The 21,429-nt window shown below is 46.9% G+C and overlaps 1 protein-coding gene across 3 annotated transcripts in view; it reads right to left on the bottom strand.

The window, feature by feature from the left end:
- Nucleotides 1-21,429, bottom strand: part of mta1 (metastasis associated 1) — a 248,579-nt gene that overhangs the window by 178,723 nt on the left and 48,427 nt on the right. The gene's annotated exons all lie outside the window — the stretch shown is intronic.

The following is a 21,429-nucleotide window of genomic DNA, read 5'->3' as shown; positions in this document are numbered from 1 at the left end:
TACTGGAACTGTATACAGTGGTTAGCTTCTAGTTAGCGTTTTAGCTATAGCTGCTTGCTAGCTAACGTTAGCCCCGTGTGCTCAAAGCAGCCAGCTAGGTGTATCTGTTATGACTATAATGTTTCCAAAAAAGCACCGGACTACGACGTAAGGTTAGACATTTTATTTCATGCTCAAAAGCCCCTGGCTTGCACATCGCAGTCACGAAAGGGGCTAGCTCAACCAGTGCACTGTGCACAACAGCACACCAACCCAACTGACGTTACCACAACACTTGACGGTACTTCACAGCACTGTCGTAAGACCACCGTGCTGTCTTAAAGGCACAGTGTGCCTACCCAGATGCATACACAACATTGACACGGCTTGACATACAAAGAAGTAATTATCACAATTAGCGATTTTTTTTTGTCTGGTAAAAAATCTGTTTGGCTGGTAAAAAAAATCAGATACTCGCCAGTTGGCTGGTAAGCCAAAAAGTTAGTTTCCTCCCCTGGTCCGAACGTTTGGGCTCAGCCCTACTATACACCAACGACCACGTCGTCAGCGCTGTGAAACCTTAGCCGTAGTCAATCAAACGGTCAGTTCAGTCTTTGTTGACCTAGACTTCATCCATCGACTAGTCATCTTTATTATGCCAAATGACTAGAGGTGTAACGGATCGTAGTTGATCCGTAGGGGTCAACAGTTCGACACACGTGTGAACCGCGGATTAATTGCAAAATGTTACCATCATAATAATGAGCTATATCACGTGATATTCTCCAGCATCGTTTAGGGGCTACATTCATTGCACTTTCACTTATTAATTATATGCCCCCAAGAACACTATGATCATCTACCACTTGTTTACTAAAGGTTCCCAACAATAGCCAGAAGATTGGGGATGCAGCCTTTGCTAGTTAGGCGCCAAAGCTGTGGAACACAACACCTATGGAGATTAACACTTTGGCGACCACACTCTTGCGGCGATTTATGCCTCAGAGGACAGAGGTTTGTTTACAAACCGATGTACTTTCTAAGAACTATATATATAATTTATAGTATTGCTATCTGTCCATTTTCATTGTCACTTGAGTGCATAAACCGTGCCTTCATAATGGCTTAAAGAAAATAAAAATCCATCGGTTGGTTGTCATTTTATAGCGTCGTGAATATAAGGTTTATCGCGCTTTTCGTCTCTTCTTTTTTTCAGGAAGCTAGATAATAGGCTAAACGTTGGCGCCGTTATATCAAACGCCATTTCTGCTGTATATATACGAATGAAATAAAAACAAACTGCGTAGCATCCGGACTATTACAGAGCATCTATGGATGAAATGGGGGCGGCGGGGAACGCAGATTAATATTATTGATTAGCAATAGAGTGTGCGTTCAGGTAGCCAATGTCAGTGATCGATCACGTTAGGTTTTTAAAACAATGTCCAATCCAGCTGTAATTTGGGGGAATAGTATCCTACCGTCAGGCCATGTGATCGCCGGCAGCATTTCTTCATTAGTCATCGGATTCTGGTAGATCGATATGTCCATTGGCTGATCATAAATCCCATTATTCCAGGCTGAAATATGCGTTCGGTAACGTGATCAAAGATGGAGGGTCTTCGTTTGGAATCGAGGCTCATATGATCCGCCCACAGACTGTAAAAGAAATTCTTTTTTTAGATCCCCTCAATGATACTGCAGTGGAGCGATGGCGCCCCTAAGCGGATCTGGCCGGTAGTGCATGTTTCGAAAATCAAATATGTGGGTAGGTCATGCATCTCGATCGTGGACGTTAATAGCGTTATAAATATGGAATAAAACAATAACAACTTGCCACGGCTATATACGTGGCTCTGGTCCACAACGAATGGCACCGAAACCCGTATATATACGTGGACGGTCCACATAGTGTTAAGGAGGCAAGCTCACTAAGTATTTTATTTAAAGTAAGCTAAACACGTATCTTCTCACCATGACCTTTTAATGTGGAAAACATTTAAAGACATGATTATTATACTGTAAATGAGAGCTATTTTACTACATAACTTTTATCCCGTCTATTGTATACTTATTTTATGCCTATTCTTATGTCTGCACTATATGCAATGCTTTTATTCTGTCAACTGTATCATGGATTCATGCCTATGTTCATTTTATGCTATTTGCTGTGAAGCACTTTGAGCTGCAATTCCTGTATGAAGGGTGCTATATAAATAGTTATTATTATTATTACAGATTTAGTTTTGTCCATCACAAGTCCTTTTCACACAGAACTCACAGCAGGAAGCAGGAAGCTGTGGAGCGTGGGTAGTACACTTTAACGTTACCATGTTAGCTTAGCGTCATCTAAAAGATAAAAACAGTGGTTTGCGTTTGTGTATTTCCAAATTGTGCCCGCATTTCCCTCAAGACAGAAGCAGCCGACCCTACGACCCCTCTACGCCATTCGAACCAACGTACGCCTGCGTCGACGCGAGCCGCTCGATCCGGGGGAAGACGTTACTCGCGCTCGTCCCTAGTTTCCGACCCGTCTCACCCGAGTTGCTGTGTGTGAAGGTCAGGGTGTCGCGACACGACGCTCTCTCTCTCTCTCCCTCCCTCACCTTCTCCCCTCTTTCTGGGACATGTGTTTTGGCAGAAGAAGAACACTGGGAGCACTTTTTATTTAATAAATAAATAAATAAAAAAGGGACAAGAAGTTCTATTCTCGTGCCCAACGGCGAGATGAACCCATTAGGAGGCCAAGGGCTGAGTTGAGTGCCGGGTTGAGTGAGAGTGAGAGCTGGTAGAGAGAGAGAGGGAGAGAGAGAGAGAGAGAGAGAGAGAGAGAGAGAGAGAGAGAGAGAGAGAGAGAGAGACCTATAGGCTGGTAGAGATTAGAGATAGAGAGAGAGGGGGGCCTGTAGGCTGGTGTAGAGAGAGAGAGAGAGAGAGAGAGAGAGAGAGAGAGAGAGAGAGAGAGAGAGAGAGAGAGAGAGAGAGAGAGAGAGAGAGAGAGAGAGAGAGAGAGAGAGAGAGAGCGAGAGAGAGAGCGAGAGAGAGAGAGAGAGAGAGAGAGAGAGAGAGAGAGAGAGAGAGGCCTGTAGGCTGGTAGAGAGAGAGAGGCCTGTAGAGAGAGAGAGAGGCCTGTAGGCTGGTAGAGAGAGAGAGAGAGAGGCTTGTAGAGAGAGAGAGAGAGAGAGAGAGAGAGAGAGAGAGAGAGAGAGAGAGAGAGAGAGAGAGAGGCCTGTAGACTGGTTGGTAGAGAGAGGCCTGTAGAGAGAGAGAGGCCTGTAGAGAGAGAGAGAGAGAGAGGCCTGTAGAGAGAGAGAGAGGCCTGTAGAGAGAGAGAGAGAGGCCTGTAGAGAGAGAGAGAGAGGCCTGTAGAGAGAGAGCGAGAGGCCTGTAGAGAGAGAGCGAAAGAGAGAGAGAGAGAGAGAGAGAGAGAGAGAGAGGCCTGTAGAGAGTGAGAGAGAGAGGGGCCTGTAGGGAGAGAGAGGCCTGTAGAGAGAGAGAGAGAGAGAGAGAGAGAGAGAGGGGCCTGTAGGGAGAGAGAGAGAGAGGGCCTGTAGAGAGAGAGAGAGCGAGAGAGAGAGAGAGGGGCCTGTAGGGAGAGAGAGAGAGAGGCCTGTAGAGAGAGAGAGAGAGCGAGAGAGAGGCCTGTAGAGAGAGAGAGAGAGAGCGAGAGAGAGAGAGGGGCCTGTAGGGAGAGAGAGAGAGCGAGAGAGAGAGGCCTGTAGAGAGAGAGAGAGAGCGAGAGAGAGAGGGGCCTGTAGAGAGAGAGAGAGAGAGCGAGAGAGAGAGAGAGGGGCCTGTAGAGAGAGAGAGAGAGAGCGAGAGAGAGAGGCATGTAGAGAGAGAGAGAGAGAGCGAGAGAGAGAGAGAGAGCGAGAGAGAGAGAGGAGAGAGAGAGAGAGGGGGCCTGTAGGGAGAGAGAGAGGCCTGTAGAGAGAGAGAGAAAGAGCGAGAGAGAGAGGCCTGTAGAGAGAGAGAGAGAGCGAGAGAGAGAGAGGGGCCTGTAGAGAGAGAGAGAGAGCGAGAGAGAGAGAGGGGGCCTGTAGAGAGAGAGAGAGAGAGCGAGAGAGAGAGGCCTGTAGAGAGCGAGAGAGAGAGAGAGAGCGAGAGAGAGAGAGAGAGAGAGAGAGAGAGAGAGAGAGAGAGCGAGAGAGAGAGGGGCCTGTAGGCACTAGGCAGCGCCACTCAGTCTCTCTTCATTCCTGCCAGCCCTCCCGCCATCTCAGCCTGCGTGGTGCCCACAGCCTCTGCTGTGCCCCCCCCCCCCCCCATCCCCCGCTGCCAGCCTCAGCCAATCAGACGGCCCGGCACCCGTGACATCACAGTGCAGTCAAATTCTGCGTGAGCCAATCGCGGCATGTTGCCGAGCCCCAGAGAGAGAGTCCACTGGGTTGAATCAAACCAGGCCAGAGCAGAGAGACAGGCAGGCAGACAGACAGAGAGACAGACAGACAGACAGACAGACAGACAGAGAGACAGACAGACAGACAGACAGACAGACAGACAGACAGACAGACAGACAGACAGACAGACAGACAGACAGACAGACAGACAGACAGACAGACAGACAGGCAGACAGACAGACAGGCAGACAGGCAGACAGAGAGACAGACAGACAGACAGACAGACAGACAGACAGACAGACAGACAGACAGACAGAGAGACAGACAGACAGACAGACAGAGAGACAGACAGACAGACAAGCAGACAGACAGAGAGACAGACAGACAGACAGACAGACAGACAGACATACAGACACAGAGAGAGAGACAGACAGACAGACAGACAGAGAGACAGACAGACAGAGAGACAGACAGACAGACAGACAGACAGACAGACAGAGAGACAGACAGACAGAGAGACAGACAGACAGACAGACAGACAGACAGACAGACAGACAGACAGACAGAGAGACAGACAGACAGAGAGACAGACAGACAGAGAGACAGACAGACAGAGAGACAGACAGACAGAGAGACAGACAGACAGACAGACAGACAGACAGACAGACAGACAGAGAGACAGACAGACAGACAGACAGACCGCCCACCCACCCATATACCTGCACGCTATTGGAGAAAATCTACAATGCATCGTTTTTATTTATAAAAAAAAAATTGGCGATAAAATACTGCGATATGAAAAGATACAGGAGCACCATAATTTTTACCGGACATTACGTGTCATTTAACTTCAATGGCTCCATCTGGGGAAGAATGAATCACATCAGGGGGCGACAGTGGCTCAGGAGGTAAGAAGAGCAGTCGTCTGGTAATCCAGAGGTTCCCGGTTCGATTCCCGCTCCTCCCGGGCAGCGTGTCGAAGTGTCCTTGAGCAAAGACACTTAACCCCCTAACTGCTCCCGGTGAGCCGTCGGTGTGTGAGTGTGTGAGTGAGTGGGTAAAATGTGAGGAACAAATTGGCAGTTGCTTAATACTCCGGTTAAAGGAACACGCCAACTTTTTGGGGAAATTAGCTTATTTGCTTTTTTGAAAAGCGGCGCTTTTGAGGCGATGAAATAAATCACTGTGCCCGCCGCCCAGGCAGCAATGGTTTGGCAAAAAATTGTTCCGAGTGTATATCTGCTTTAGAAATGAAAATGTTCTATTTTTATTTTAAATTTTTTTCACGTGGTAAATACACAGGTCACGACATGTTTACAGGAACATTTTAGAGTTGTATCTGGACGTGTATTTCGTGACCAGGAAGGGAATTGGCATAACGACTAAATTGGGGGATGGGAGAAAAATGTGGCGCAGCCCTACCACCACCAGGCATAACAAAAAATATTGTTTGGTTCCTGTTGGTTGTCAGTTAAGGCCACAGGTAGGTAGGGAATTTATTTAATTTAATTTTTTATTTCATCTTTTCCCACGGCGACTATGGATAGGGAATTTCTTTATTTAATTAAAATGTTCACGACAACATGGATGCATGTACTCTCTCTCTGCCAGCATGTTTAATATCCATAATACCAAAGGTTTGACTAAGATTTTTATGAAACTTTATTGTAAAAAAAAAAGAAAAAGAAATTATATATATTTTTTTAAACTCATAAAATAAATTGGGTCGCACCTAAATCGGCAGGGTCGGTCGGTCGGTCGGCAACCGGAACCAAACCATTATTTTTGTTAGGCCCCCACCTAGTATCCACCATGCGTGGCCCGGCAGCGCTGGTGTCCCCTCGGGAGCCAGAACCCCACAGGGGGCCCCGGCGTGCGGCCGGCCAATAGGAGCCGGTATGGATGAAGGTTACTATGGCGATGGCGGGTCATTCGCTCCCCTGCTGCTGAATCAAATCACACACCTCTCGTCACACTTTCATTTTGCTCGGTTTCCCAACCTCTCTCTCTACGTAGCAGCAGCCTCCAGACTCTCTCTGTAGTGCTGGGGGCCACATCAACCTCTCTCTCTACGTAGCAGCAGCCTCCAGACTCTCTCTGTAGTGCTGGGGGCCACATCAACCTCTCTCTCTACGTAGCAGCAGCCTCCAGACTCTCTCTGTAGTGCTGGGGGCCACATCAACCTCTCTCTCTACGTAGCAGCAGCCTCCAGACTAGGGGTGGGACAATACATCGATCCAGATCGATATATCGATCTATTATCAATAATCAAATAGGATCGACGCAACGTAAAAAGATCGATTCATATTGCGATACTCTTATTTTGAAAATCCCCGCGAGTCATATCCGCCGGCGCCCAGTATTGTGAAACTCCGTGTAGAAATTACAGCAGTGTTTGCGTCTGCTGTAAAGCACTACAGAGCGTCTATTTTGCGAGCCGATATAAGTCTGTGCAGTTTTTTCCCCGCAACGGGTCAAATGCATATAACAGGCGTTGCATCGTCGCCATTCCTTTATGCCAACGTCGCGTTAAATATCTAAATGAACGTCGCGTTGGCTGCTAAAAGCTAAGCAGCTAACCGTGAGAGAGAACAGGAGAGTGGAAAGGGGACTTGGAAGGAGGAGGGGTGGGGGCTGTGGGGGACTGTGTGTGTGTGTGTGTGTGTGTGTGTGTCTGTGTGTGTCTGTGTGTGTGTTAAAGCTCAATATATAAAAACAAAAGTGAACAGGAGGTCTATTTGTATTAAAAACAATAGATTGTTTTTCATTTAAATGTCTGGAAGAGCTCAAAAATAAATACATCAATTGATATTTCCGTAGCCTTTTTTTAGTTGATCTAAATGTGACTGATTGTGTTAAATGGGCACATAATATCGCCTCATATCGATCGCAGACACCTGAATTGAATCGTATCGTATCGTGGCAGACTTTGTGATATCGGCAAATATCGTATCGTTGTCCAAAGAATCGATATCGTATCGTATCGTGATGAAACTGATGATTCCCACCCCTACTCCAGACTCTCTCTGTAGTGCTGGGGGCCACATCAACCTCTCTCTCTACGTAGCAGCAGCCTCCAGACTCTCTCTGTAGTGCTGGGGGCCACATCAACCTCTCTCTCTACGTAGCAGCAGCCTCCAGACTCTCTCTGTAGTGCTGGGGGCCACATCAACCTCTCTCTCTACGTAGCAGCAGCCTCCAGACTCTCTCTGTAGTGCTGGGGGCCACATCAACCTCTCTCTCTACGTAGCAGCCTCCAGACTCTCTCTGTAGTGCTGGGGGCCACATCAACCTCTCTCTCTACGTAGCAGCAGCCTCCAGACTCTCTCTGTAGTGCTGGGGGCCACATCAACCTCTCTCTCTATGTAGCAGCAGCCTCCAGACTCTCTCTGTAGTGCTGGGGGCCACATCAACCTCTCTCTCTACGTAGCAGCAGCCTCCAGACTCTCTCTGTAGTGCTGGGGGCCACATCAACCTCTCTCTCTACGTAGCAGCAGCCTCCAGACTCTCTCTGTAGTGCTGGGGGCCACATCAACCTCTCTCTCTACGTAGCAGCAGCCTCCAGACTCTCTCTGTAGTGCTGGGGGCCACATCAACCTCTCTCTCTACGTAGCAGCAGCCTCCAGACTCTCTCTGTAGTGCTGGGGGCCACATCAACCTCTCTCTCTACGTAGCAGCAGCCTCCAGACTCTCTCTGTAGTGCTGGGGGCCACATCAACCTCTCTCTCTACGTAGCAGCCTCCAGACTCTCTCTGTAGTGCTGGGGGCCACATCAACCTCTCTCTCTACGTAGCAGCAGCCTCCAGACTCTCTCTGTAGTGCTGGGGGCCACATCAACCTCTCTCTCTACGTAGCAGCAGCCTCCAGACTCTCTCTGTAGTGCTGGGGGCCACGTCAACCTCTCTCTCTACGTAGCAGCAGCCTCCAGACTCTCTCTGTAGTGCTGGGGGCCACATCAACCTCTCTCTCTACGTAGCAGCAGCCTCCAGACTCTCTCTGTAGTGCTGGGGGCCACATCAACCTCTCTCTCTACGTAGCAGCAGCCTCCAGACTCTCTCTGTAGTGCTGGGGGCCACATCAACCTCTCTCTCTACGTAGCAGCCTCCAGACTCTCTCTGTAGTGCTGGGGGCCACATCAACCTCTCTCTCTACGTAGCAGCAGCCTCCAGACTCTCTCTGTAGTGCTGGGGGCCACATCAACCTCTCTCTCTACGTAGCAGCAGCCTCCAGACTCTCTCTGTAGTGCTGGGGGCCACATCAACCCAGACCAGGGGCTCTCAAACCTTTTTATACCACGACCCCCATTTTATTTAGGATCTCTTTTGGCGACCACACACTTAATTAGTTAAATTTTTTTCCAAATTCCATTTTATTTTTTCCCAAATTCCGTTTTTTCCGTTTTAATATTTCAGAATTCTGTATTTTGCTTTGTACGCTCATTTTACCATCAGAAATAGTGTCTAATAAGTGGGAATGAATAAATGTCCACAATTTAATAAGATATAACAGTCCATTTAATATGGCTGTCTTAAATACTTCGAAGCTTCGTTCGATGGGCATGGGATTCGAATATGAAAATAAAATTTGATTATTAAAAAATATAAAAATATAAATGATATATATATATTTTTTTTGCAAAATCAACTCTGCCTCTCTTTGTTAACTACAACAAGCAATGCTGTTTGTTATTTAAGATGAGGTCGGACTCGGCACTGACAGATTTGTGTTCATTGTGCTGCTTTTATAAAGCCTCAAATGACGGCTTACAATATTTCATGAAAGCAAAGTGTTTTGTTTGTCTAAGATTTAAAAAGGTTTAAACTTTACAGCACTGACAAAGTTGAACAAAGTGCTGTACAAGTCCCACAACATAAAAAAAAACTTGCCAATTCAAGTTACTTTGGGTCGCGACCCGTAGTTTGAGAACAGCTGACCTAGACGTACCACACTCCGCTGTGGTCCACGTCAACCTAGACGGGCGAGCGTCGGTTTGGGTTTAAGCCTGCTTAACCCCCCCCCACCCCAAACTCAGCCTCCCGGTTTCTTCAGTGCGTTTTGGAGACCTTGGTTCAACTAGGCTCTCTACCCATCTAAACATTCTAGTTAGCCTTTCTGTATTTCACACCAGAACTATTGCCTGGTCTGGTCGCGTGTATGCTTTACCCAACACAGTTGTGCGATTTGCGAATCCGATTGGCCACTGACGTTTCTGGTCATGTGACATGTGCGCCCAATAGCGTGACGAGCTGTGTCTTTGCCCATTTCCGCGTCGAACAGCCTGCAAAGCACCTGGCGTTCCTATCGCCACGCTCTAAGACAAACTCTAACCTTAACCGACTTCGAAAGAGTGCCTAAGCTTAACCGGCGAAAGAACTTGCCGTCACACGATTGGTGCACATGTCACATGACCAGAAACGTCAGTGGCCAATCAGATTCGCAAATCGCACAACTGCGTTGGGTAAAGCATTCACGCGGTCTGGTCTGTCTGCCTGTCTACCCGCCTGCCTGTCTGCCTGTCTACCCGCCTTTCTGTCTACCCGTCTACCCGCCTTTCTGTCTGCCTGTCTACCCGCCTGCCTGTCTACCCGCCTTTCTGTCTACCTGTCTACCCGCCTGCCTGTCTGCCTGTCTACCCGCCTTTCTGGCTGCCTGTCTACCCGCCTGCCTGTCTGCCTGTCTACCCGCCTTTCTGTCTACCTGTCTACCCGCCTTTCTGGCTGTCTGTCTACCCGCCTGCCTGTCTGCCTGTCTACCCGCCTTTCTGTCTACCAGTCTACCGGCCTTTCTGTCTGCCTGTCTACCCGCCTGCCTGTCTACCCGCCTTTCTGTCTACCTGTCTACCCGCCTTTCTGTCTGCCTGCCTGTCTGTCTACCCGCCTTTCTGTCTGCCTGTCTACCCGCCTTTCTGTCTGCCTGTCTACCCGCCTTTCTGTCTGCCTGTCTACCCGCCTGCCTGTCTGCCTGTCTACCCGCCTTTCTGTCTGCCTGCCTGTCTGTCTACCCGCCTTTCTGTCTGCCTGTCTACCCGCCTTTCTGTCTGCCTGTCTACCCGCCTGCCTGTCTGCCTGTCTACCCGCCTTTCTGTCTGCCTGCCTGTCTGTCTACCCGCCTTTCTGTCTGCCTGTTTACCCGCCTTTCTGTCTGCCTGTTTACCCGCCTTTCTGTCTGCCTGTTTACCCGCCTTTCTGTCTGCCTGCCTGTTTGTCTACGCGCCTTTCTGTCTGCCTGTCTGTCTGTCTGCTGTCATTTCAGAACAGTTTGCAGGAAGCGACTCGTTGCTGAAAGACGTCCCCTCATGGTTCAAGTTTGAAGTTCAAGTTTGTTTATTAATGATCAGAATAAAATACACATACTTTACGGTGAAATGCTTGGTTCTGTATTTCACCGTAAACGTAAAGTATGTGTATTTTAATTTAAAGTACTTAACATATAAACATACATACATATAATCTATGTATTAGTATGTGTATTTTATTGTGATATTATTGTGATAATTAATAAACAAACTTGAAATATGGAGCATCTACCCCCGCAGAGTATCTACCCTCATGCCTTAACCCTTTCACTACCACACTACAGAAGGTTAACCCTTTTACTATCACATTACAGACGGATAACCGTAGGGCTGGGCGATATGGCCTAAATATGATATCACGATATTTTCTGACCTTTCGGCGATACACGATACACATCACGATGTTTTTCCTTTTTTCCCCAAACAATTCATTATGAGGCTTACCAAGACAGTATTTGAGTTTGCAAGCGAACATTAAAGACAAAAGACTCATGCATTTAGCATTTTTATATTATATATTAGATTTAGATGATTGGATTCTTAGATTATATATTTAGCATTTTAGACTTTCGTTTTTTTAGATTATAGATTAGATTTAGATGATTAGATTACATATTGTAACTATTTATTTATTTACATGTATGTATACATTTATTATTTGAACGGCTTAAGGCTATATCTGTACTTGATGTTTGTTTGTTGTGTTGCATACTTGAAATAAACTTCAATCAATTTTATTTATTTTTTTAAACTTCATTTTTTTTTTTTGCGTTTATCGCTTTTCTGGTCAAGCATGACAGAGATGGATGGTACACTCTGTTAGCTCCGTAGCTAATCCGCTCATAGACTAACTTACCGATAGCAGTACCGTTAACGTCGGAGCTTACTCCTGGGTTTCAGGGGGCATCCCTAGCACCGAGCCACCGCCTCTCTGTCTCTGGCTAGGTGTGTGCGCTTGCGTGCGTGTAGATGGCGTAATTTGGGCAAGTGTGTATGTGACTGACTTTTTTTTTCCTGCGAGAGGGAGAGGCGAGAGGGAGAGGAAAGCATTTAGCACTGCGCTTGTAAGTCTCATCTCAGCCGCGGCGGCCTCTAACGCGAGGACAAAACATCACGATATCCACGATACGTTTAAAAAGTGTATCGTTAATGAACTGTACCCGATATTTATATAATATCGTCATATCGCCCAGCCCTAGATAACCTTCTGTAGTGTGGTAGTGAAAGGGCTAACCCTTTGTCGTGTGGCAGTGAAAGGGATAACCTTCCATATTGTCGCAGTGAAAGGGTTAAACCATTTGATAGTGCGGCAGTGAAAGGGTTTAAAATGTTTTTGTACCTCGTTGTCTGCATTTTTTACTTACATTGTACTTAGGTTGTACTTTAGTTTGTATATTGTAGTGTTATTCCTCTTTTACTTACTTTTTTACTGTATGAAGCACAATCTCAGGGGGCTCATACAAAACCAAGCATTTCACTGTAATGTACATGTAGCTTAATACGAATAAAAACAAAACTTGACTTCAACGCAGTGCCGTTCAGCTGGAGAACCCAGACGCAGGGCTCTACGCTAACCTTTTTCACTAGGGGCACAGGTGCTCCTAAATGAAAAAATTTAGGAGCACACAAAGAAATTTAGGAGCACCCAAAAATATTTAAGAGCATAGTGAAAATATTTCAAGAATAAATGTATATTTGTACTGTGCGTGCATGTGTGTAAATTAGCTCTTGCTACAACCCTGCATGTTTACATTTTGTATTTTGTACTTGATGTTCATTAACATGTGCTGTCCCTATCAAATAAACTATCAAATCAAACTACTGCTACAAAAGGTTCAGTCACTTAACTTTAGCCCCTTTTATGCAGACAATGCTTATGTTTTGGCTGTGTTGCTCTTCTAGAAAAATAATCCTTTCAGGGTTGCCTATTGAAATACTGTACACTTTCCTACTGTACACTTTCCTGATTAATTGAAATGGGGGACCCTGATGTAAACAAGACGAAAGTCTTTCTCTGGTCTGCATCCCCTTAACAATTGTGTGTATTGAGCCGTACTGTATTGTACCCATTCTGCAATCTGTTAATAAAGTTTTCAATCAATCAATCAATCACACCTCCAGTACAGAAACATTGTTTGAGTTTGCGTGTCAGGTAGACCATTGATTGACAGTCTAGTCTGCCAATTACATCACATCGCTTGCACTCCGGTGCTGCAGCTGGACCCATTGCCCACCTCTGCTGTTGATAACGCTAGCCAAGTTATTATACACACAGATACACAGTGGGCCAGTGACTTTGGTGTAGGGGTGTAACAATGCATCGATCCTAAGGGGGAAATTCAACTGCATCGATTTGAAAATGTTAGAATAGATTATCGCAATTTTAATGTGTACACGTTATGTTATTGTCATGTCCGTTACAGCCAACACACCGACATACGCTACTGCATCAACGTTATGATTAACAAAGCAAGGCATTCGTTTTGTTGCATTAACGTTATATTACTATTGCTATCGATAAATCTAGGTGTTCTAAAATCTATTGCTATTGGTAAGAGATATAATAAGTTGGTGTCTCGGAAAACGAGAGCCCTGATCGCGGAGTTTCAGGAAGTAAACAAGAAAAATGAGAGCTTCCGATTGGTCATTTGCTTTATTTCCCATGAAACCAGTCACTTCACTCTACTGTGATTGGACCGTTGGCTTGAGTGCAATGTGGGACTTGTAGTTTTTTAACGATCTCGCAGCGGAGGAAAAAAAAGACGAGAGAGGCTATAATCTGTATTCGCACAGCGTGCGCGTAATTGATTTTTACCGTTCGCATCAGTGCATGTGAGCGGATCGGAGCGTGAGCGGCGCGGGGCGCGGAGCGGCCGGTTTTGACGTGAGCGAGGAGTGGGTTTTAAAATGAGTCGGCGCGACGTCCGGAGCGAGAGTTCTCCTCCGCTCCAATCCACTCCAGGCCGCTCACAGTGGTTTAACACTGTTGATGTAATATATACATGCAGTACAATGTCAAAGCAACAGATGGCGATGTACAAACATGAAGGCCATTTTCAACCAATGAGAAGGGTTCAGGCTTCGTCACTGTAGAGACGCCCACCATAGATATCTATGACGCCCACACTCACTCTCCTGTTAGAAAAGGTATCGACGCCATTGTTGTTGACGTTAGCTTACATGCTAACGTTAATGGCAGCGACCATAGCATTGTGGCTCAGCTAGCCTATCATCGCTTAATAGAACTAGTGAATGGATAAACAACGTTATTTAACATTGCAGAATGGCTACAATTACAATGCGGCTCAATACAAACAATTGTTAAGGGGCCCAGGGGGTGTAGACTGTTGTAGTTTGAGCTCATTTACACCATGCTCCAAAAAAGAAAAAGAAAAACTGCCGAGCGATCTGGCGCGGGGAGCAGGGAGCGCTCGATTCAAGGTGAGTGGGGAGCGAGCGGAGAGCGACTTGGGGGCGGGGTCAACATGAGCGATTAGCGGAGCGGACCAAGCTTTAAAGAGCGAAGAGCGGATTTCTCGGCCGCGCCGATCCGCTCACGTGGTCTGGTTCGCATACAAATATTTTTAGGGGCATATGCGAGCAATTTGGTCGCACTGTAGAGCCCTGCAGACGTGCCGGATCGTGACACGAAGCTCTAGTACCGGGCGCCAGGCGGTTCTCCACATCGCCCGGTAACGGAGCGTCAGATTATGAACCCACGTTTTAGTTTCTTATTCACTTTCTGTCTTCTTTATTTCCCCTCTTTCTTTTTAAAGGCTACGTTCACACTGCAGGTGATAGTGGTCCAACTCTGATTTATTTGCTCATATGTGTGACTCAGATCTGTTTTTTCACAACACAGTGTGAACAGAAACAAATCACATAAAGGTAAAGATACTTTTATTTTTTCCCAATTCTGATTTGGACCACTTTCATATGTGATCAGATACAGCCATGCGACTTTTACGTCACTCTAGAAGAATGTTACGTCGATCTTCTTTTATTGTTAATTTGCGCATTGGGGGGTCAATTCAGGAGCTTGTGACCAGTTCACACTGGAATCTGATATTGGCCACGTTTCAAAAAGAATATATAATAATAATGTGAACAGCCAAACAAAAGAAAATAAATCTAATCTGAGCCATGAATCAGAATTGATCACCAAGGCCTGCAGCAGTGTGAACATAGTCTTGTTGTCTGTCTTTGACCATTTGTTTTCTGATAAATGAGGTGTGTAGAATAGCCTAAATTAAAGGTCTCCGCTTCTTAAATAAAGAATGAATTCCAAATCATTCCTCTCCCAGAGAGGGAGGCGGCAGGGCACTCCGAGGTAGATGGGGTGCAGCGAGCTCGAAGGCATGGCAGAAACTTTTACAATGGCTATAAAAAAATTATAATAGAAAAATTATAATAATTGGGTGGGGAGGTGAATGAACAAAGTTCTCCCCTCACTCAATACCCGGTCGTAGTGCCCTTTGAGCAAGGCACACGGCTCCGACCGCTCCAGTGGAGCTGCTCAGCGGACAACGGCAGGCCGACACCGACTGTACCCAGGTGTGAAGCAAGGCTGCCGGGGCGGTCTGAGCATGTGCAGAACCCCCGCCTCCCATTGGCTGGCTGACTGGCGACTCAGCCTTCAGATTAGCCTTGTAGCAAGAAGATAGATACCAGCTTCCTCTCTGTGCGTTCAGTAGAAAGCCATCTGGCTGCACGTTAGCCTAGCTTAGCACAATGAATGGAAGCGGACATGACCGGTTAGCCTAGAGGCATTGTCCAACTAACACCTCTCACAAAGGCTAACCAGCACTGTCCGCTTCCATTCATTGTGCTAAGCTAGGCTAACGTGCAGCCAGATAGCTTTCTACTGAACGCACAGAGAGGAGACTGGTATCTATCTTCTTGTCTCCCTCTGGAGAAGACGGTAAGCTAATCTCCCAAAATGTTGGCATGTTCCTTTAAGGTTCCTAGAGTTTGCACTGAATTCGTTTTAGCCCCAGACACATGGAAACGTGTGGAATGCACTTTAAAACTCAATTCAGTGTCCACTGGTCCGTTTAAATCTTTGATTAACCAACCATTTCACAGCAGTCTGCAGTTGCTTTTAATTATATATTATACTATATATATTTTTTTCTATTTATTATGCGTTGCATTTCTCAACGTCATTGTAAATTAGCTCTCAATGATCCTTCCAGATTAAATAAAGATTGAATGAACCATGGTTCTGAAACGTAAGCCTTTCCCTGTAATACCGTGATCGTGGTATAAATGTAGGTTGTGCAACACGCACAGCGCTGCGCGACACTACGGTAGAGGGTTAGAATCCACTACAGCTCCACTCCCGACAGCCAGGGGGAGCAACTAAACACCACACTTCAAGTTGCTAGCAATGTTGAATAGCAACAGTGGACTTTGTAATGTAATAATATAATACGTTATGAAACTGCACTAAATTACAAGATTGTTGTGTGTATTTTCCGTCTTTTATGCAAAATTTAACTATCCGATGTTGCACTGCAGGGGGCGCTGCAACGTTAACGTTATCTCACTACTCACACAGCAGTCAAGAAGAAAACAAACATTTACATTTCATTTTACAAAATATATGTCATCTTCAACGTAATCAGACGCCTTGATTAGGTAGTTATGATTATAACAAACTCTTCGTAGGTTTAACTCTTTAATATGTTTAATAAAAATATACGAACATTGCAGCACCCATAATAGTACATTCAATTAAAGGGGGTGGGGTTAATACAGTGAAATACTTATTTTGGTATTGATACTGATTACTGATACTGTACTGTGAATTTGCATACCGTTACATGTCTATCCAGGGCAGGACGCCTGAATACTTTTACCCACGGATTTCCAGTTCCGCGTTCGCCAATCGTGTGACGCCCGTTTCTTTCGCCGGTTAAGCTTGGCGACTCTTTCGAAGTTGGTTAAGGTTAGAGTTTGTCTTCGAGCAGGGCGATAGAACACCAGCCCTGATTCCAAACTCTAACCTTAACCAACTTCGAAAGAGTCGCCTATAAGCTTAACCAGTGATAAACTAGGCGTTAGGTAGTTTGCTGCCGTTAGAGGCGGAAATGGGCGCGTCACGCAATTGGGCGCACATGTCACATGACCAGAAACGTCAGTGGCCAATCAGATCGCAAACGCGGAACTGGAAATCCGTTGGTACAAAACTAGACGCATCCAGGACACCAGCTCCACCAATCACCAGCCAACAGACACCAGCTCCACCAATCACCAGCCACACCAGCTCCACCAATCACCAGCCAACAGACACCAGCTCCACCAATCACCAGCCAACAGACACCAGCTGCACCAATCACCAGCCACACCAGCTCCACCAATCACCAGCCACACCAGCTCCACCAATCACCAGCCAACATTGGTAGAATCCATAACCCCTTTGAAGTTAACAGCTCTTGCGGTTTAATTGTTGAATCCACCAGTTACTGTAGCTAGTAAATGGCCTGCATTAACTGTATTCATATAGAGCAGTGGTTCCCAAATTGGGGTCGTGGGTAGGTGGCCGTGGGGTCGCGCATTGGAAAGTAAAAGAATTATAAAAAAGATTTAAAAAAAGATTTGCAACATATTTTGGCTAAATATGCCTTGTTTTATAAATGTGTATTGATAAACATAGTGCTGGAATTACATTTTCTAATAAATATGCATGATCAAGTTCAACAACGTGTGCTTTTATTTTGATATTCCTTAATTCCACGTTGAAATTACGCGATTAAAGGCGGTCGGGTGGCGTAGCGGAGATTGCGCTCGTCACCAATGCAAGAGGCTGTGGTCTCGACTCCCGGAGTCAGCATTGCCCTGCGGCTTGGGCCGGTCGTCATACTAACTCGTTTGGCTGGGTTAGGGGAGGGAAGTCGTGGGTGGTAATCTGGCGTTGTGGACAGCGACGCCTACAGGTCAGGTCTGGGCGCTTGCTCAGCGGAGGCAGGACTTGATGAAGGCAGCATGACCTCCCACGCGTTACACTTCACCAATGAGAGCCCTCGCTGCCAGGTGAGAAGAGAGCCGCTGGCTGTCTCCACATGTGTCGGAGGAAGCATGTGGTGGACTTCAGGGTTCCCTTGTACCGACCAGTAGGAGGAACATGCTCACAACAACCAGGTAGGGGAGGGGGGGAATTGGCATAACGACTAAATTGGGATGGGGAGAAAAATAGAAAATCAGGTGGAGAAAAAGAAGATAAAAAAAAAATAAAAAAAAATTACATGATTAAGTGTGGGGTCCCCAAAATAAATCCCAAATAAAATGGGGCCACGGTATGAAAAAGTTTGAGAACCCCTGATAGAGCTTTTATCCAAAATGCTTCACAACTTATGCCTCACATTCACCCATTCACTCAACACACCGACGGTGGAGGCGACCCATGCAAGGTGCCGACCTGCTCATCGAGAGCAGTGAGGGGTTAATTGTGGGGGCCTGGTGGTGGGGGCCTGCCCTGGTGGTGGGGCCTGGCGGGGGGGGCCTGGTGGGGGGGGCTGGTGGTGGGGGCCTGGTGGGGGGGGCTTGGCAAGGGGGCCTGGTGGGGGGCCTGGTGGGGGGGCCTGGCGGGGGGGGCCTGGTGGGGGGGGCTGGTGGTGGGGGCCTGGTGGGGGGGCTTGGCAAGGGGGCCTGGTGGGGGGCCTGGTGGGGGGGCCTGGTGGGGGGGCCTGGTGGGGGGGGCTGGTGGGGGGGCCTGGTGGGGGGGCCTGGTGGGGGGGTCTGGCGGGGGCCTGGTGGGGGGGGCCTGGTGGGGGGGGCCTGGTGGGGGGGCCTGGTGGGGGGCCTGGTGGGGGGGGCCTGGTGGGGGGGCCTGGTGGGGGGGCTTGGTGGGGGGGTCTGGCGGGGGCCTGGTGAGAGTCTGGTGGGGGGGCCTGGTGGGAGTCTGGTGGGGGGGCCTCGTGGCAGAGTCACCCTCGTCCTCGGTGTTGAGGAGAGGAGACTGGGCTTCAGGACAAAGCGCTTGCGGTCTAACGTGGCTGAAGACAAAGACATCAAGGGGCCACTGAGCCTGCTTTGTCCACAGCTTCACCCACCAGGGGAAGTCAGCGCTGTTCTACCATGATCCGCCATTGTTTCGCAAAGTGTCGGCCATCTTTTAGCAGAGCTTTGCTTTGTTTTGACGCCAGGCCGGGATTGGTGGAAGGGAGGGGGGGGGGGGGGGTCTCGGAGAGAGAGAGAGAGGACACAGTTAATCTTGGATCTCCATAGTAGCGCCTGGCCATGGCCTTATATATATATAGTTATTCCTATGACCGAGCAAAAGTGTGTCATTTTCCCCCGCCATGTCATATAAAATATAATCACCGTTGTTGAAATATATTAGCCATTAGTCAGTTGATGATTTAAATCATGATTCAAAATCGGTGTGTTGCTTCCGAGTTACAGCTTAGGCCTAGTTTAGGTTACTCTCAATGAGTAGGACTACAGATTAGTGTTAGATAAACTAAGATAAGTTATTCCTTTATTGATCCCCTTGGGGAAATTCTAGCGTCATAGCAGCATGGAAGAGGGGGGAGGGGAGGTACAGGTATGGGCAGGGTAATAGTAGAAAGACATAAATATAGGCAATCAAGTTTTATGTAAAAATGTCAGAAAAATAAACAGTGTAAACAAACCAGAGAACAAACCAGCTGCCCGCAGAAGAAGAAATTAAGAAACGCAGATGGCGCTGGATAGGCCACACCCCCTGAGAACGCGTGCAAGTACCACCACCAGACACGCCCTAACATGGAACCCGCAGGGCAAGCGGAAAAGGGGTCACCCCCCGAGAAACACCTGGCGCAGAGACCTGGAGGCAGAGACACCAAGACCATGAAGATGACCTGGAACCAACTGGAGAGAACAGCTCAAGACAGAGATGCCTGGAGGACACTTGTTGACGGCCTAATGCCCCAGAATCACGTCGGTACTACGGAGCACCGATTCACGTGAGATCCACCGGTGCCAAATTTCGGTAATGCAAAAAATAAAAAATAAAAAAATATTCCAATGACGTCAACGTTTCGTTTACCGCGAAACGAAACCTATGAAGTGTGCCGCACGTTCACGTCGACGTTCACGCGCACAATACACGCTTACCTAGGATTTGACGTGATTCAACAACAAAGCAGTCGGGGCGATGGCAAGTGTGGTTACACTTTACAAAGCTAGATGCAGACAACGACACTGAGGCATCGACAACTTCAGGTATCTTTATTTAAATATATAGACGTGGACCATTTAGTTCGGCACAATAGTTCATTGGTGCTAGAGTGGTTTGTTTAATCGTTTTATACTTGTTGTTATTTTGTAAAAAACATAATTTTTTATTTAAAGATATGCGTGTGTTTAACAAATTGTTCTAAATAAAATAATAATGGTAATAATAAATCATTTGAAGTGTGGACTTTACAACTGGAGGTAGGTAGATTACATTTTTAGAGAATAAAGTACAGAAAAAAGGTACCGTTGGTTGGGTACCGGTATCGATTCACACACAGGTACCGACCAACCCTAATAGTAGCCCAATTGTGGTCGGCAGCAGCATACTGTTGTACCATTGCGTGCTGCAGGGATCACTGTAATGAGGCGACGCTCGATAATGATTAACCACCTTTATGAGTGCTATGGTATGGATCCCACCCGTGTGGCTACGCTTCAAGTCTAAAGGCCCCCACATAGTTGGGCGGAGCGGAGCGTACGCGGAAGGGACTCTGCAGAGGTCGGCTGCTCTGCGTCTTGGTCGACATCGACCTGCATTAAAACCCTTTCACTGCCACACGACAGCCGGTTAACCCTTTCACTGTGACAATACAGAAGGTTAGCCCTTTACTGTCACACAACCGACGGCGGCGATGCTCCATCATTAGCATCATTAGCTCCGCGGATGATGCTAATGATGGGAGCATCGCCGTCGTCGGTTGTGTGATAGTAAAGGGTTAACCTTCTGTCGTGTGGCAGTGAAAGGGTTAAATGTGACACCGATCTGCATTTGACTCGGAACACTCACTCCGTGCCAAGAGAGAGAGAGAGAGAGAGTATGGCAGGATCATGGTTAACACTTTCAGTGCCGGCCTCCGTTTCCCATTTACCCACGTTGAATGCCGTCACCCACTTCAATGACCTATTTTTCGGCCTATTTATGAATCGTATTCAAATAAACGCTAGATTATCGATAGTATATTATGTGTACTTATGCACGCTATAGAAGCGGGCTGAAAAATCGATTATCTTATTTCCTAATCGCACACACATATGGCACATGCTGATATATAGGTGAAAATAGCTCTGATTATCCCAATACTGGTAAAATAGATTCCTTACCTCAGATCAGATGTTCTCCAAAAAGATTATTCCAATTCCTGATCGCCATTCCAAATATCGATCGCGTTTATTGGTCCAACGCTGGGTACTGGAAATATATATTCCACGCTGTTCTGATGGTCCACAATGAGTCCGATCGGCTCGGGTTACTTGCCTGAGAAGTAAAATGTGGATTCCGGATTTTTCTTTTCTCATCCATTTTCATTGAGTCCATTCCAATGCGTGCATTACCATCCGGGAGACGATAGGGGGCGGTATTTTCCCTATTCGAGTTCAGACAGATCCCCACTGGTAACGTGAGGCTAGATTGATGAAATATGAATGGAAATCGCTAATAAAGAAAATAACGATTAAAAACGAGTTATCTCGTCGGCTGGCACTCAAAGTGTTAAATGGGTAAGATTGGTCCGGTAAAACTTTTGGCAGGTAGATGACGCAAAAAAAAATTTACCATCACTAATCGTTATTTTCATCATCGGAAGAAACTTGAGA

Source organism: Notolepis coatsorum (genome assembly GCF_963971535.1).
Source record: "Notolepis coatsorum genome assembly, contig: SCAFFOLD_295, whole genome shotgun sequence".
Classification (NCBI taxonomy): domain Eukaryota; kingdom Metazoa; phylum Chordata; class Actinopteri; order Aulopiformes; family Paralepididae; genus Notolepis; species Notolepis coatsorum.
This window is presented reverse-complemented; position numbering and strand designations above follow the sequence as displayed.